The sequence below is a fragment of the Melanerpes formicivorus genome, unplaced genomic scaffold, assembly GCF_026170545.1.
Source record: "Melanerpes formicivorus ecotype bairdi unplaced genomic scaffold, bMelFor1.0.p_v2 SCAF_37, whole genome shotgun sequence".
Lineage (NCBI taxonomy): Eukaryota > Metazoa > Chordata > Aves > Piciformes > Picidae > Melanerpes > Melanerpes formicivorus.
The window spans coordinates 4,700,213-4,715,132 of NW_027142389.1; the positions used below are offsets into that span (position 1 = coordinate 4,700,213).

Below are 14,920 nucleotides of genomic sequence, written 5' to 3' on the forward strand. Positions count from 1 at the left end.
GCATATGCTTCTTGAAAGTACTTCATATTGCAAAATCTACTTATCATAGCTTGAGATCCACTCCTATAAACTAAATAACAATATCTCAAGTCGAAGAAACACTTCAGGCCTTGCTGCTGCATACTGCTTAACCCAAAAAAACCTTTTCTGTTTTGGAAACATTTAAACTTGACCTCAAGAGGTTTTTTTCTCTGAAACACTGTTTTCCACCTGAAAGGAACCTAAATACCCCATAGTGTTCTGTTATATCATCTAAAGAGCAATGCAGGGCTATGCCCTGACAGTGGTCAGAAATAGCAGACCCAAGAAGTTTCCTCTGGAAAAAGAAGGCCCTTCAGTCAAGTGTGCTCTTCAGGAGGACCCTTGCTGAGTTTTAATTATTTGTATTCTTTTAAACAACGGCCCTGCATCTCTTAATTTCTGGCCCTGCTGTTGGTCAACAGGGCAGTTCTCTTACTGTGCCACCTCATGACCTTATTTCTTCTTTTAAAGCCAGATGGGGATTTTCCAGCTCCTGCTATCATTTATTTAGCTTCCTGCCTTTCAGCCCTTACCCTTCCATTCTCAGGGTCTCTGAAATACTTGATTTTTCTTTTTTGCCTCTAAGTTGTTATCTTTCTGCCCATTCTGTGGGATTTTGCTGAGTGAGTCTACTGCCTGCAGCTCTGCTCTTAGGGGCATTCTCTTGCTTCTGACATTTCTGCCTTGCTGCTGTGCACAGCACATTCTTCAAGTCCTGCAGCTTCTTCCTGAGCCAGGATCACAAGTAAAAGTTTTACAAGACTAAGTCTAGTATCTCCTTTTAATCTGTAATAATATCTAAGAATTTTAATCTATGGAATCAAAAAGCATCATTATGGATTTCTTTTAATTCTCTTCAATAATGACAATAATTAAAGGGAGCATCAGCCCTCCTACCATTCATTAGGAACTGACATATGCTTCTAAAATATTACAGTTGGATTGTTATCCTGTGCTAAATCCTGAACCATTAATAGATTAATTGTGGTCTTCACCAAGGTCATCTGAGATGTTGGTTTATCTTATGCACAAAGAATGGGTTCAGATGCACACACCTAATCCTCCTGCAAATTCCTGCTGAAGGATGTGAACATCTTTTGTTCCAACCCCATCAGTCCAAACTAATTTGGTGCCATGATTTAGTTGATAAGATGGTGTTGGGTGATAGGTTGGACTTGATCATCTTGAGGGTCTTTTCCAACCTGGTTAATTCTATTCTATTCCAATGCACTACAATCTCACTGCCAGTTAAGTGAACAGTGAAAATAGTGCACTGGAGTTCACCACTGTAATGAGTTTTTGTACTCTCCCGTTGAAAAAAAGCAGAGGGAAGGCCTTATTTTTAAAGCAATTAAGAAAATAAAAGGGGGTATGAGCTATCTGTGTTTTGCTTATCCTACTGAACAGAAGCTAACACAAATTATTTGAATAAAAATGTCTTAAGGAGCATCTAATTTTATCCTTGATTTCCTGAGTTTCATTATCAGCCAACTTAATGCAGTTTATGACAAGGTAGAATGTAGCCTTAGGCAGGAAGATGTCAATGGAACATTGCAGCATGTTAGTGTGTAAGGAGAGGGTACAGAGAGTACAATGTGAGTGCAGTTGTGGATTCGTACATACACGCTTGACAAGAAACTTCTCCAAGCTTATTAGGAAAAAAAAGTGGAGGGGAAATATCAGTTCAGTCTGATCTAAATTCTACATGTGGAGGGGCAGTACCAGCAGGAGTAGTAGTCTGTGCTTTCTCTCTGTCCCTCTCTTTGCCCCGTTCAGCAAGGCCTGTGTTCCCAGTCCCACACCATGCACTGTGTTGCCTTCCTGTCTGGATCACGGGGAGATGCATTCCTGTTTGTATCAGTACATGTCAGTACTGCTTTGTGCTCTGCATAGCATCCGCTCACTGGGCTGTGCCGATGAGCATTGATTGTTTGTTTTCTGTACATGGATTTCTTAATTGATTTCAGTTTGGCAATTGGCAGTGTCCATGTTATGTGACCTATTTTTCCCAGGCAGTATCAGCAGGATGTTGCATTCCCCCCTAGCTGGGTGGGTTGTGTAATGCGCTAAACGGAAGCGTCTCCAATGTACTGTAGAAATCTCTCAGGTAAGCTTAGGCTCAGTGATGCATCAGGAATTGGTCACGACTGTAGCTGCAAACAGCTATGTTGCTTCAGGAAACCCAGAGAAATTTGACTGCCTTAGCTCAAGCTCTTGGAACACACTGAAAGTGCATGCTGCGATGCCATAGCTTCCATATGCTTTCCCTAAGGGCCTGGCCATCAGCCCACTGGCTTTTGGAGGGGTGGGGAGTAGTTGGTTGGGGTTACAAATCAAAGAGCAATGTCTCTGATGCAAACCATTACACAGCACATACAGAGCTTAGTGCTGACCCATAATGAGAGATCTAAGGGTAAAGGGAAAGGGAAAAAACAAAGCACCTCCTGTGTTTTATCTTCCTGGTCCTAAACCACCTGGTAACTCAACTCTCAGGTGAAAATTAGAGGCAGGGAATGTTTACTACTACACACTTGCCCTCCAAATTATTTTACTGAGATGTTACTAAAAACAATCACAGACCCTAACTTTTCTTTTGAAAGAAAGCTGAATTCAGAGCTTGCTTTAACTAGGCCTCACATGTGAGCATCCTATCAAGAAAAGATTCTGTACTGGAAGAAGATGGCCTGCACTAGGAAAGGAAGAGATGGAAGAAATGTAAACAGGGAAAAATGAAAGTATTTGACGCACCTGTCACTGTGCAGATGTACCAAATGCATCTACTTCTGCATGGTGATATATAAATGCATGCATTTTACCTTAAAAATGAAATGGTTTAAAATGTTAGAATAATCTGGGGTTTGAAAGGGTGCAGTCGGAATGTGAAAGGTGAGAGTGTCTTTCACTGTGGTAGAGAAGTACTGCTGCTGTCTTAAATTTGCTCTTGGGATTGAAATTTTGTGATATGAAAGGAGATGTCATAGGTGAGCCATACATTCAGCTTTGAATGTACTTTGTTCTCACCATTCTAAAAAGACATTTTTGAGTAGTGACTTAATTAAGAAGAAAATTGGGAATGATAGCTGGGGGGGGGCAGGGAAAGTCCTATCTGAAAGAGCAAAGTCCTTCCTTACTACTGTGGTCAGAATCTGTTCTGCAGTTGTTTATTTCAAGTGACCTAAATAACATCCACAGACTAAAAAGGCCACCACTTAGGATTGGTAATTTGTAATTTTTCTCAAAGCTGAAATACTAATCTGGAGAGTTATTGGAGGACTAGTTGCACAAAGACTGGAGAAGGAGTAGGGCCTGGGGAAAAGAATTCTTTGATGGACATCAAGATATATTGGAAAGAAGAAAAGAGTACCTTTGAGGTCAACGTGGGTAGCTGTTCAAACCTGTGGAAGGAAATTTAATTTAATTAGGGCAGTATTGGAGTAGGTATATTGTTAAAGTCTGCACAAATTAAAACACAAACAGTCTATTGGGAAGCCAGCCTTTGATAATGAATGGAAGAAAAAATGAATGCAAAATGAAAAGCAAGCTCCAATGTAGATTGTATCTAAAGTAATTAAGAGTGCTGTTAATTCACAAGCATTCAGCCAGAGAAATTGGGCACTGTGCTGTGATAGCATTCAAGGAGAAAGAAAGATTAGAAAATTTCTCTCTCTGCAACCCAAGCATGATAGTTTCCCTGGCAGAAGGAGAAATAAAGTCACCTGTGGGTCAACGTGTTTAGAACTGACCTGAGTTTTATGTGCATGCATTTTCACTACTTCTTTTTAGCAATGTATGGGACATGGGATTGTTCTGCACATCGACTGGGGCACTCCCAAGCACCAAAACAGGTTGGGAGGAGAATGGGTAGAGCCCGGTTCCTGAGGAGAAGGATTTGGTATGCTGGTTGATGGGAAGCTTAACATGAGCTGCCCATGTGCACTTGCAGCCCAAAAGCCAACTGTATTCTGAGCTGCATCAAAAGAGTTGTGGCCAGTAGGTCAACAGAGAGGATTCCTCCCTCTACTCAACTCTCATAAGACCCCAACTGAAGTGGCGTCCAGCTCTGGAGCCCCTGGGGCAAGAAGAAGATGGAAATGTTAGAGCAGGTCTGGGGAGGGCCATGAAGATGACTAGAGCACCTCTTCTATGAAGACAGGCCAAGAGAGTGGGGGTCGTTAAGACTGACAAAGAGAAGGCTCTGGGGAAACCTTATAGCAAGCTTTAGTATCTGAATGGGGCTACAGGAGAGCCAGAGAGGCTTGTCCTGTCCCTCCATGCCTTTATACAAAGCAGTAACGGCTTCAAACCAGACTCAAATTACATGTTACAGATTAAATTAGGCATTAGAAACAAATTCTTCCCCATGAGGGTGGCAAGGCACTGGAAAAGGCTGCTCAGAGAACTTGTGGAGGCTCCAACCCTGGAAGTACTCAAAGTCAGGTTGGATGGGGCCTTGAGCAACTTGGTTCAGTAGATGTTCCTGCCTAAAGCAGTAAGATTTGAACAAGATGACCTTTGAGGTCACCTCCAACCCAAACCATTCCATGATCCCACAGAGCCATATCTACCAAGCAAATATGTTGTTTTTTCCCTCTAACGTATTTCTGCTTTAGCTATCAGTAAGAGTCTTTTCTGGGTCAGATGGAAAGCAGCTTGCAGTCATTTATTTTGAAGTGAGTGCTGCTGCAGACGACGCAGCCAGTCTTTCATGTCTGCCTCTCTGCCTGGTGAGAAGGTTGCATGAAAATTGTTTTTCGTAAAACTGATACTACTTTTTAATGGTCATAACTGCAGTGATCTCTCTTGAGAACACTTTTGTCTTTCATTCTGCTGATACACTTCTTGATTTGTCATTACTAGGAGTACACTGGGAAAGATTTGTTTCCTTCACTTCCTGATTTGTAATCCAGTTTCATTTGTACTAAGTCAAATGATACACCAGATACAGATTTTTTTTTTTTCCACCCTATGTTTCAAAGGTTATTCAGAGGTAATTATGCTATATAAATGGCTTTTTAATATAGTTATGTTTATATATATATGGTTAACTAGAGGGAAATAAATCTTCTTTCTTTGAAATGGAACTCTGTCTCTCAGAGAGCTGAGGAGACATTCCATCTCCTCAGTATAATGAGCAACCTGGCATGTACATTATTTTTGTCTATACAAACATATATGCATCCAGAGAGCTTGATTAATAGCAATTGGAAAAGGAGCTCAACTTTTGGCAGTCCAGGGCTATTTATTATGCTGCACCAAACTACTGAATGACTACTATTGAATGGGTTAGTTAATGATTCTACACATCAGAAAGGATGTATCATCTTTTGCTTAGTCTAATTAGCTGCTGCTTTCTTCTATAGCCTTTCTAATTGTGCTGCTTGGAAAAACATACCAGTTTAAGAATTTTCTGTTGTCCCTTCTCATTTTAAAGTCTGCTGTGTATTTTTGCATTTAAATGAATGTTTTCAGAGCAGGACACTGAAGGAAGATAAGTTTGCACAAACAGCTCACCGCAGTCTAAAGCTGTTTTAGTTCAAAGGTAGTTTATACGCATGCATAATTGCTTTGTCTCGCTGGTAAGAAGTAAGGAGTTCAAGACCTTGATGACCTGGTAAGCTCAAAAAGGAGATCCCTGGATGAAATTACATCTTCTTTGTGTTGACTACCCAGCACAAACAAAATTCTCCAATTGTGTTATCAGCCAGTGCTCCCTCAGCAGATATGAGTTGATGTAAGTAGATACAAGGCAGAGGGTGAATTTATTTTACTGTCAGCTCAGTTTTGTCTTCAAGGAGCACTACCTCTGCACCAATTGCTCCAAGACTATTGTTTGTGCAGTAAGAATATTTTAGAATACTCTATCAGCTCCTCTTTTAACTCCTTGAATTTATGTACACCTGTAGAGCAAGATGATGCTAACAGACCAGTGAGAGGAAACAGACCTTTGTTTTTCCTGTCTTTTGACAGAGCTGAAATATTTTCTTCTGTCACACAATAATTCTTTTTCCCAAAATAGGGAGAAACATGTTCTACTCCAAGTGTGAAATCTGCTTCAAAGCTTGTAATTTTCTTCTGGAAATGCATCTATTTAAGTACTAGTGAGGATCCTAATCCATTGCAGGCTAGGCTGGTGAACAGGCTACTACAGGGACTGCTGCATGCTTCTGGAAACATAAATGTACTTATTTCCATTTATAAATGTGTAAAATAATCCATTTACAATAATCCATTGCTGTATTTTATGTCAGGCTGTGTGTCTGGGCAAACCCAGTGGTATTCTGTCAATGAATGTTTTACTCCTTTTCTTATTATGAGTTACTGACACTCACTGGCAGAGAGCAGCAGACCATAATATCTACAACTAAATTGCATTGCTAGAGTAGCAGAAATTTATGCAAATGACTAGGTAGGGTAATGAGATGGTGCTGGGAACCCACGTGTGTCCAATGGTATAGAGCGGGGTGAGAAGGAAAGTACTGGCTGGAATTCAATCCAAATAGCTGGTACACACAACAGTCTGTGGAAGTTCTTCCACACCTAGTTCAGAGGATGCCAATGGTACGTTCATTTCTGACATCACTTAGATTTCTTTTGTGGTTTAGATCTGGTTGAAGATGTTTTTATTGGCAATTTCAGCCCTTCTGGATGTTTGGTTTCTACAGGGCTGGTGCTAGGATTACAATTGATTACAATTACTGCTAGGAACATAGAAAGGAACATTTCCCTGCACAGTGACAGAAGGAAAACCTAAACAAAACGGTTTCCCTTCATGTTTGTTTCTTTAGAAACCAGCTGCCATGACATTGCATATTACAGTGTTAAGTGAATGTTTATTGCTTCTTTTGCTTCCCTTTCTCTGTGTTTATCACACAGAGGTCTGGTTTGCCAAAACCAGGGGACAGTGAAAAGAAGCAAATCCAGCTTTTGGTTTTTCCAATGTTGTTTCCCTTCCCCCTTGCTCCAACATTCTGAATTGCTCTGTGAAAGCTCTCGTGTGTCCCAAGCCACAGACCAGCCAAGATGTGGATGCTTGATTTGTCTGAGGCAATGTGGAGATACCCTGTGGTGTCCCAAAGATGCTTACCTAGCCTTTGTGGGCTAATTACAGCTGACATATCCTATTAATTCATATGAATTATTGTTTTCCCTAGAATGTCAATGTGAATGTTGTGGAATAGCCTGCTGGTGACACGTGAACATATTGTGCAGCAGAGGACTCACTTTTCCTCATCATCTTTTTCTATGCTAAAAGAATTATAAAGCAAGATGCTTGTGATGTTTGTGTCCTCTATCATCTCAACTCATGCTAGAAAGTCCTGCTAGATTCCTGCATTGCTTTTGATAACATCAGGCTGTGCTTGGTCAGAGCTTGCCACACAAAGAAATCTTGTGAGAGAGTTTCATCGACACTACCACAGACATTAATCTCTCTAAGATGAAATAGTGCTTCACACCTTTCTCTTTCTACTTGGGGATGATATTTGTGGGTGGCTTTGAGCTGAGAATGCTTTTATCTTTTCACAGGCCCTTGAGGAAAGTGGGCATTTAATTTTTTGCAAGGCTGTAAGTACAGGAACAAGTGCAAGGGTTGAGTACATTGGAGGGAAGAAGCACTAAGATGTGGTGTGGGAATTGGTGCAAGTCTGGCTAAACTTTTTAGATGACTCTGGGTTTGTAACATCTATTGTTTTATATCACTGGTGGCAATGCTGTCACAGCACAAGTGAAGTGGTCAGCTCTCATAGCCTCTCATTTGAAGAGTCCCTGCTCTTATGTAGAATGCCATTGGCTAAAGAACAAAATATCTCTAGTGAGTGTGCTCTTCAGGCAACAGTATTTTGTTGTGGTGACTGCCACTAAGCAACTGGCTCTGGCATCTTTTAGTGCTGCATAGGCAAAAAGGTAAATGAATAACAGCAAAGTCAAGTGTAGTGAAACCTTTCTGAAAGGGAGTTTAGATAACAGAAACCTGGACAAGAGTACCTGAGCCAGTAACCCTGGATTCTGGGAGGCGTGGAACATCGCTGCTTTCAGAGAGTGCAGAAATAGTGGCCAAATGTATGCCTCTAATCACACATGTTGCTTGGAGGTCTGGCTGCAGGCTACCTTTGAGGGGTCATTTAATTTTGATAGATGCATTCATTGCTGGCACTGGTAAAACTTTTCTGTATTTGCCTGTAGTACAACTCTGGCAGTGGGAATTCATCATTCTCCTGCTCTTTATTGGCTGACATAAAACATAATTACTGGCTGTCGATGCAAATCCATGTTAATTTATGGTGCTCAGACATCCATGTGTGCACTGACTTGCAAAAAGTGGTCTCATGTCAGTGGCTTAAAGAGACTTCATCCTTGTCTGAGCTCTCCATGCACGAGCATGGGGAGGCAACCTGTGGCAAAAAAAAGAGGAGCTGTTTCAATAGTGCTAATCTTTCAGTTGTGTTTCTTGTATGTTATACATATTTATTGGACCATGACAGATATATGCTTCTCATTACATAATTCTCACCAGTGGCTTCAAATCATTGCCACATCAACCACAGCTGGAAACGGTTGGCCTGCTCTCACCATGAGATCTGGAAAAGTTAGTTCTCTGTTCAGCAAAGCATAAAAATAGAGATCTTGCCATGTGTGCTGTGGTCTCACAGAAATGCCACTGAAACTCCATCCTTTAGCACAGGAGTTCAGGTCAGACATTTTACATTCCAAATTCCAGAGCGCTCAGGGGTAGCTCTTCCATTCTGATCTTCTCTTGCAAACTGAAGTCATACTTCAAGCAGGGTATATGGATGGAGAATGTTTCCCTCAAACTATGCCTTGCAGCACAGGGGACTTTCATGCTTTCTGTCCAGAAACCAGCATGTATTTTTGGTGAATTGCTACATAACAACATTTAATTGTATACTATTTCATGAAACATTTTGATACATAATTTAAATCCATTAGCCAGCTGAAATGGATAACTTGGACCTGTTTGAATTCCCACATGTGTTTGGGTGTGAGATGCAGCCAAGTGAGCATAATTCTCAAAGCAGATGAGGTTTTTGTGACTGCACTGCCTGTCTGCATCAGTCCATCCCTCTACCAACCTTAACAAGGCCTGAATGTTTTAATCAATCTGAAACAAACTGAACCCAGCAGTAAGCCCACAAGGATTCCTGCAGGTGTGATAGTCAGCAGGTCACTAGAGGAATCTCTCCTAAACAAGTGACTTTCTGGGAGAAAATATGCTTGATCTTTGGGGAGAGCTATTGGCCATATGGTCAAGACTCTGCAGCCAGCCTAGATGTGGCTCTCCCCTGGCTTTCAGAGCCTGTGCCATCAGATTCTGCTCATATGCAGATCAGCACAAGAGTTGTATGAAAATGGGGCTGTGGGAAGGAGCAGGACACAGACCATCAGCAATCAGGCCTTTCCAGCACTGCTGCTCACTGAAGAACTTGTCAGCCCTCACACTGCGATCTTCCAGCAGCATGTCTGCATAGCTGGGCTTGGCAGTGGTTTGCTGGTCTTGCAGTAACTTGTGGTGTGCCAGCACTGAGAACCCAACAACCAGAAAGGTGCAGGCACTGCAGAGCACTTCACTGACTGAAGCCAGATAATAGAACATTGATTCAGACCTCGGTAACTACAATAAATAAGAGGGGAAAGGTACATTAAAGAGGATACAGGATTATAGTTTTGGACCAAAAAGGAAGATAATAAATTTTGCTTTAAATGAAGGGGGGGGGGGGGGGGGGGTGTGGTGTGGAAATAAAAGAAAGAAAGAAAGAAATCTTATTCCACTTTACATTTCCTGTTTCTTTAACCCCAAAACTCAGGGATAGACAGAATTTTTGTGGGTGTTCCATGTGCTCAGACTTTTAAATCTCAAAGAAATTGTTGCCTCTGTAATGATTTGAGTGAAATACATTGACAGGTCTAGGTTTTTAATGAAAAATAATTGCACTGACTTAAATGATAGTCAAGACAAATTCAATATAAGCAAGATTGTGAGCACTTAAAATTAGCCTTCTGATTTTTTTTCTAAGGCTGTAGGGTTTTATCTCGCTTGGAAAGGATTGCATTTTATTTATCACTTTTGTGTTTCATTTGCAAAGTCTTTCCCTTCCAGCCAGCAAGAGTTCACCATTCTCTTTAGGATCCTGGTTTCAGATCTGTACTGGTTGATGCAATGCATCTGATGCTGCACTGGCAGCAAGGACTATGCCACAGAGAATCTCTGTGCCAAGGAAACGGAGGCAGTACGTCAGTGTCAGTTGAGAATGATGACATTTTCCCCATGAAAAATTGCTTTTCTCATCTGCAGGCAGCAATTTATCTCATAAATTCCCAGTAACTTATTTTTCATACCACTCTGGGTTACAATATCAATTGCTGTAAGCTGCTGAATTCCTGAGTAATTATGTGTGATCAGTTATTGTTAGATAAATTCATATGCATGCAAATATGTGTCTGCACATGCATATTCATGTAGTTGTTATTGACTGCGAGTTGCTTGAGCAGCCTTCAGCAAATTCATGATAAAAATAGAGAAATGAACTTTTCTCATAGTCTCATTAATGCCCATTCAAAAGGATCTTGTTACTAATTTGATGTGTGTGTGCTTCTCTCTGGATTGTTATGAATATATGTAATAAATCTTTCCTGAGCTGATACAATTGCTACATGGAACTGCCAATGCTGCAGGTAGATGTCTGAGCTCTGTGCAATGGGCAGTGTCAACGTTATATTTCCATCACTTATTCCTTGGATTTTAAATAATTCACTGCTGCCAAGTTCTGAGTTTGGGTTATGTACTGAATCTCTTATCCTCTGCAGTCCTGTGTTTCTGCCTTACTGTGCAGAGGTACTTTTTGAAATAAGGAAATTCTAGGAGAGAAGGAGACTCCACAGCTCCTGTGGGCAGCCTGCTCCAGTGCTCCAGCACCCTCACAGTGAAAAACTTTTTCCTTATGTCCATGTGGAAGCCCATCTGCTCCATTGCACCTGTTAATGCAGGCAGCATTTGGTAATGGCTTTTAAAAGTTCACAGATCATGGTCTAATATGTTGCTGGGGGTAATGTCTACCAGGCCACCCTTTCGGTCTTGTTTATTTTTCACAGTGTCCTCAAGCAGCATATTCCACATAGCTTGGGTTTTGTACACATATGGAAGAGGCCAAGCCATCAGAGATGTCTGGCTTGCATATGTTTTTTTAATTGGAGCCACATGCAGATAAGACTTTACTTAATTCTGAAGCAAAGTAGTTGGAAACTATTTATCTTGTGATATGGAAAGAAGCCACACAATGGAGGGATTCCCTTCATCCTCTCAGGTCTTCCTATTGCGAGTATCAGGACAGAAATCCTGCCACAGTCTTGTTTTCCTACTGGTGTTCTTTCTGAGAGTTGACACTGAAGATGTTAAATACACACAGATGTCAGCTTGAGAGGGGAGGACTAATTTATGGGTGCTGCAATACATGCACCATTTCATGTTAGTGTGTTTCATTTCATGCTGCTGTAATGTTAAGGTTCTGCTCAAAAAAAACCTACAAGAAAACATTAAATGCATTTTGAAACAGAGAACATTTTTCACATGCAGATTCCCTTCCAGGGATTTTCAATCTAAACCCTTTGTAAAGAAAGGGTTGAGCAGAAAATGTGAATTAGAGAAGTACAGTGGGAGAGCAGTTACAAACAGCTCAAAGAGATGCTGCCAGAGTTCAGATGAAAAGTAGGAAAAACATTCTCCTTCAGATAAACAGAAGTACTATTTTAAGCATAAGTTCAGGTCAGTCTCTCCTGTTTCTGGAACTGCTGGTGCATTTCCTCCTCAGAAATAACTGGTGGTTCAGATGTGTATGACTGTGTTCCCCCACACCACTGAAACGAGAGAGGAGCTCACTGTTCAGAGGGAACCCTTGCTGCTGAAAGATTCCATCCTTAAAGCTGTTGTAGTGTGGGCATTACGCAGACAAACAGTTGTTTCCACAGGTTGGGTGATTACAGGAAAAAAGCAAGTTGTGTAAACCAGCTGATCCCCAAATATGCCTTCAGCCCTGTTCTAATTATAATGGCATATGGTTTCAATATAACAAATATCTTTGATATGATCTAGGTGCATTTTGAGCTAGAAACTACAACAGTTTCCTTTTACTATATATTTGTTTAATATATATACTATATATAAACATACTAGATATGTTTAATAAAATCTTCAAACATCATTCTTTTCTATAGTCATAGAATGGCCTAGGCTGGAAGAGACCTCAGAGATCATCTAATCCAACCTCCCTGTCATAGGCAGGGACACCTCTCAACAGGTTACTGAAGGCCACATCCAACCTGGCCTTGGACATCTCTGGGAGGGAGCATCCACAACCTCCCTGGACAGTAACTGCTTGTTCCACAGCAGTACACTCTCACTCTGTCCATAGCTAGAGATGTATACCTATATAAAGAGAAACATGAGGATGCTCCAGTTTATTCAAGCTTACTCAAATAAAAAGAGTATTTGGATATTGCACAACTAAAATCACCTTGACTTCATCAGGATTAAGCAGACCAAGAAGGCTTTAGCAAAAGATCAATGCAAAAGCTTCTCAAAAAAACATTTAGACAGGAGATAAGAAACCTGGTTACTTCCTGATTGTCCCAACCATGTTGTGCTGGAAGCTGGCACACTGTGTTCTTTAAGCCTGGCCTATGGGGGTCATACTCAGTGACCCTTCTGACACCCATGAACAGCATACTATGTGCTTCCCTCTTGATGATATTTTATTCATAGGCATTTCAAGGTCTAGTCTAGCCCTATGTTTCTCTGCAATGTCCTGCCTTGAATTAGAACAGAATATATTAAGTATAAAGGGTCCAGCCTCTTCTTCAATGGCCAGCATCCAAGGAGGACTGTCTGTACTGCCTTCAATCCCAATCCATGTGTTCCTGAATTCAGTTCCCAAATCCAGCTCCTGAATCTGGTTCCCATCTGCTGCTGGGTCTAGTCTGGGACATCTGGCACAGTGTCAGTGGTGATGGTGATATAATTGCCATCAGGAGGCTGTGTTTGATATTGGTTTGTGTCTATTTGTATCTATTTCATTTTATTGTTATTATTTCCGCTCAAGCTGTCTTAGTTTTCTTTCCCAACCCATCAATCTGTCTCCCTTATTCCTTCTCACTTCCCTTTGGGAAAGGAGAGGTGTTAATAGAGAGCATCTGTTGCTTCTGTAGTGGCCAGCCCAGGCCTAACCCTTGACACTGCAGGAGTATAGCCTCATCTCCTGCTTTTCTCTGACTCGCTTCCTCTTAGCCAGCTGTCCTGTTATTTGAGCCTTAACATGTACATTTATTTAAATACCATATTCTGATGGGGAAAAAATATCCCTCTTTCAGTGGCTGGTCTTCAGGTGGTTTTGAGTCTAATTTTTAAAGCAGAGACTACCACATTCTAATTCCAAGTCAGAAATGGATGCCTTTGTTATGCTTTATTCCATGCTTGATTCCATTAATATCTAATAATTACAACGGAAATGCTAAACAAACTTCTGGAAGTAAAAAAATAGAATGCAAATGTTCAGTTTTTAAATAAGGTTAAAATACTTACCTCAGGACAATATCTATTTAATGTGCCTATTTACACCATAATAGGAAGGTGGATGAAGTGCTTAGAAGCAGTGTGACAAGTTCCAAATTACAGAAACAGGAGAGAACTGTGACAGAGTTTGCTTCTGCAAGTTAGGGTAATTATAATGGGAGCACAAGGAGGAGGACACCTGCACATAGAAAAGAATGGGAGAGTTTCAGATAATACACTCTGATTTGTATTATGATGTGGCATATTTGCATAGCATTACCAGAGTTATTAATAAATCCCATCATTTTGTTTGCATGAAATATCCCTGTGTTCTGTGCACATGAGCTAGGTTACAAGGCTGCACTTTAGCTGTCATCACAAAGTGACAGGCAAACGCTGTTAGAGAGAGTGAGAGGGATTGTGTTTGCCATGCAGTGTGGCTCATTTTCTGGATTAGAATGAGAAAAGCTTTTCAAGAAAAAGCTGCAACACGTTTGGGCAATGTTTTACTTGAACTGCAGTCCCCAGCCCCCAGGATGGAATGTGTTTTCATAATGTATCTGTAGCTGCAAGCCAACAGGGATTAGGGTTTGATATATTTTTAAAATACATGAATTATTGAACATTCTGGTTGAAGTAGCACACATCCAGATGCAATTTGTGCTTTTTCTTCTCCCTAATGCAGAGAAAAGGAAATTTATTTAGTAATGTAAACTACTTGTATGATTTAGGAAACTGATCCTTGTTAATATCAGAACTTTCTGTGTTAATATATTTCAGTGTGCAGGAGGGCGTCTCCTTGCTGTGAAGTGGCTGCAGTGACCACTGTAAGAGGAACTCCACTAGACATTTACTAGAGATTAAGTGAAACTGCAAAAGTGAGGGTTTGTGATGAGACATCTGAAGAATTAGGTCATGTTGGGTTCAATTGCCTCTTAGTCAGATGCCTCATTCCCTTGCTCATCAAGTGTGTGATTATGATCCTTCCCCAATTAAAACACTACTGTGCAGTGACAAGTCTGACACTGTATGAACTACAGCTGGCAGAGTTTCCTGGATAAAACTTACCCTGCTTCTTAGATTTGTTTTCTTCAACTTCCCATTAAGTGTTGTCAAAACTTGCATTTGATTGTAATCCTGACTGGAATATTGTCCCATTTTTGCCATTCAGGCAATGTGTGAAGCTTTGGGTTCAGTCTCTAGACCTGCATGTGTGTATTGATTCATAGTCACTGAGGGATTTTGTTTGGTCTAGATAGAGGACATTTTGGGGCAATTTTATGGCTCAAGTGAACCTCATGTAGTTCAGCTAGGCCAAGTGCAAGATCTTGCACAGGGCTG

General features: G+C 40.9%; 1 protein-coding gene across 1 annotated transcript in view; it reads left to right on the top strand.

Annotated features, from left to right (window-relative positions):
* LOC137450774 (connector enhancer of kinase suppressor of ras 2-like) overlaps window positions 1-14,920 on the top strand; it is a 199,007-nt gene that overhangs the window by 73,620 nt on the left and 110,467 nt on the right. The window lies entirely within an intron of this gene.